Source organism: Sinocyclocheilus anshuiensis, unplaced genomic scaffold (assembly GCF_001515605.1).
Source record: "Sinocyclocheilus anshuiensis isolate Anshui unplaced genomic scaffold, SAMN03320099.WGS_v1.1 scaffold732, whole genome shotgun sequence".
NCBI classification, from domain to species: Eukaryota; Metazoa; Chordata; class Actinopteri; order Cypriniformes; family Cyprinidae; genus Sinocyclocheilus; species Sinocyclocheilus anshuiensis.
Genome location: NW_015554133.1, coordinates 150,002 through 153,331, shown reverse-complemented (window position 1 = coordinate 153,331; position 3,330 = coordinate 150,002). Strand labels below are relative to the sequence as shown.

The window sequence follows — 3,330 nt, the reverse complement described above, 5'->3', positions numbered from 1 at the left end:
CCCTTCCAGTTTGCATATCGGTCCAACCGCTCGACCGATGACGCCATCGCCACTACCCTCCACTCAGCACTCACACATCTGGACAAAAAAGACTCATACGTCAGAATGCTGTTCATAGACTTCAGTTCAACATTCAACACAATCATCCCTCAACAGCTCATTCACAAACTGGTCCAGCTGGGGCTCAACATTTCACTGTGCAACTGGCTGTTGGACTTCCTGACTGGAAGACGTCAGGCAGTACGCTGGTTTGCACTATAACTGCCATGTGCCTTATGCCACTTTTTCTCTTTTTTTTACAATGTCCCTATTTGTATATTGTATAGGTTGTATTTGATATATATTTAAACTGTATTTATCTGTATTATGTCTACTGTTAGTGTTAAGTGTTAACTGTATGCACCAAGGGTCTGAGAGTAACGCAATTTCAATTCTCTGTATGTATGTGCTGTACATGTGGCAGAATTGACAATAAAGCAGACTTTGACTTTGACATATAGCCTACCCTCTGACAATTTAACAGCATAGCAGAATTCAAAAAGAAAATTAATTATTAAAATATTACTGTGAACACATCATTCTGTCAGGCTAATTTGTTAGTATGCTAACCATTATAGAAAGCTATAGATACAAAAAAAGAACATTTGGTTTAATCATTATTAGCTTAGATTACATAATGTCATATATATTTAAAAAGACATTGACTGACATTTGCGATGTTGACACTACATAAATCAACAAGCAATATTGTAGGATTTAATTAGCAGGCAGTAGAATATGCAAAAAATACGAGCCAGTCTGGTAATGTAGCATATTTTACCTGTAATATGATAAACAGAGTTGAAACCGATCCCAAATCTCCCAACTTTCGTTGGGTCATCCTGCTTGATGCTTCTGCCAGCTCTCTGAATACCCTCCCAGTCTTCCTCTGTAAAGGCTGCATCATTGAAGGCATAGAGAGCAGGTCCTGCCAGATCAAGGTTATAAATGGCTGATCATACAAAAGTGATCAAACAAAAAACTTCAGTCTTTTGCATAGAAGAGTAAAGGATTTCAGTACTAGTCCTAGCAGACAAAAATGAAACATGTCTCCTATACATGCACTCTGTGCACTTATTTGGAGCCTATTTTGTAGGACTAAACATTGATTTTGACCTAGTTTTGGATATCTACAGCTTGTGATACAACCGTGGAGACTGGTGCTTTTCAAAAGGGTTTGAAGCACAGATATCAGTTATTAATGGCAAAATGTGTCTAAAAGTTTGATTTAGTATAAAAAGTATTCTAAATTTCAGAACTCAAACTCCTTCCCATTTACAAAACAGAAGATAAGCTGCAAAACTCCTGAAATCTTCATAGTTGTGGCATATGATACAACAAAGAAGGATGGGTATGCAAACAAATGCAAAGCCCTACAGGATAAAATCCTTTGTTGCAGGCTCTAAAATAATTTTGAGTCTAATGTGACCACCCATTGAATCTGCTCCCAGTGTTTACAACACAAATACCTTGATACTTTCCAAGCTCTTCAGTCCACAGGCTGTGAGTCCCATAATGTCTCTCATCATGAATAAACACCACAGTTGAAGCTCCTGCATCATCTGCATTCTGTATCAGCTCCTGATATTTTATAGAATAATTATTATTGACTGAGGAGATATAAGATGCATACCATTTTGATGCACAATTGACCCTTCGCAAAAACCCGTCCTCCTTAGTTACTGTTGCTATGTCCTAAAAAGCCATATGTCGCTCTCACACTATGAGGAAGTATTGGTATAACTGTCTTTTTTAATGTGTATTGTACTGGTTTGTATTGTGTGTTTCTTGCTAATGGACCTTGAGTCTGGAAATAAAGTAGAATGAATGAATTAATGTCTACACATCATGCTCTCACACAGTGAAAAATACATAGCGGAGCAAAGAGGAAACTGATAACACGCTGACAGACAAGACAGAGCAGGTTACTTTAGGTATGCAACATGGTCTCAGCTTTCAAATTTTGTACCGGGGTTCTGCTGGTACAATTCACATTCCAGGGCCTAAATATCACGTTATTGGGGTCGCTTCAACCTGCTGACATAAAAATCAACTGGCGGCAATCGCGGATTTGGCAACACTGGTCCGCAAACTACGTTTCATATAACTCCCGAATTTCCCGCTGCCCTGTATCTTGGTCTCTCATTGGCTGTAGGTCATCGCCGATGTGTTTTTCAGTCAGAACTCATTTCACACAGCGTGATTGTGAATCGGCGACAGCTCCAGATATTTAGCATGCCAAATATTTCACGGGCGTCGGCGATTCCCTAAGATCGCGTCTTTGATAATTCACACTGTGTGATTGTCACTCGCGTGAACGAGCACCGATTTGCCTCCGATTTCGGCCATTTGTCGGCGATTTCGCAAAACCTGTCAGCGAGTGAAAAATCAGGCTAAAATCGTGCAGTGTGAACTCGGCATTAGGCTTGCCAACCATTCCATATACGGAATCGTCCCGTATTTAAGGCATCAAAGAAGCGTTCCGTATGAAAGCTATACGGAACGCAGTTTGTCCCGTATTTAAAGGCACAATATGTAATTTTTGCCGCTAGAGGGCGCGTATTCAAAATAAACAAATAGACAAGGGCGTAGTTTGATGACGTCGTGACTGAGTGTGGAATCATGGGAGTTGTGGTCTTCATCCCCACAGCCGACGCAATCCAACGGGACTCGGGCAGAAATGATGTTCATGGATGAGCTAATGATTTATTAACGTAGTAGAATGAAGCAGGGTGAGGCTGAAAACCGTCGAAGCGAAACGAGGCCGCTGAACGAGCGCGACACACGGCTCGAAAGCAGCGGAGCTTTTATTATGCCACAGTCAGCTGCTTCCGCTCCTTCCGGTCATGCATATGTGGGGGGAAAATGCAGCGCTGTTTTATCATACTAGATACATTTGAAAGTTATGTTATAATGCTACACTGTGCGATCGTCACCGGTCTATTAGAACACTCAACATATTAAAGCATCTTTGGTGTTTCCATGTTTTCTACAAAACAAAACCGGAAATCGAGGGGTTATGACGTCATTAGCAGGCGACACAATGACACATATGGACACGGTCCGTGTCTCTACTTAAAATTGCTTATTTCTCTGGATTTAAACATTCTTCGAAACCTTCAGCCTGAGGCTTATTCATTTCACTTTTGGTGTGAAAAGGCTTTTATATTTGCCAAAAATAGAACTATCCAGAACAAGCAAGCCCTATCCAGATTTGAAAAAAGTAACGCAAAAGTAACGTAACACATTACTTTCCATAAAAAGTAACTAAGTAACGTAATTAGTTACTTT

The 3,330-nt window shown here is 40.3% G+C and overlaps 1 pseudogene; it reads right to left on the bottom strand.

Moving 5' to 3' along the window:
* LOC107670299 (sacsin-like) overlaps positions 1 to 1,913 on the bottom strand; it is a 17,345-nt pseudogene extending 15,432 nt beyond the window's left edge.
* Positions 1,914 to 3,330: the final 1,417 nt, after the last annotated feature.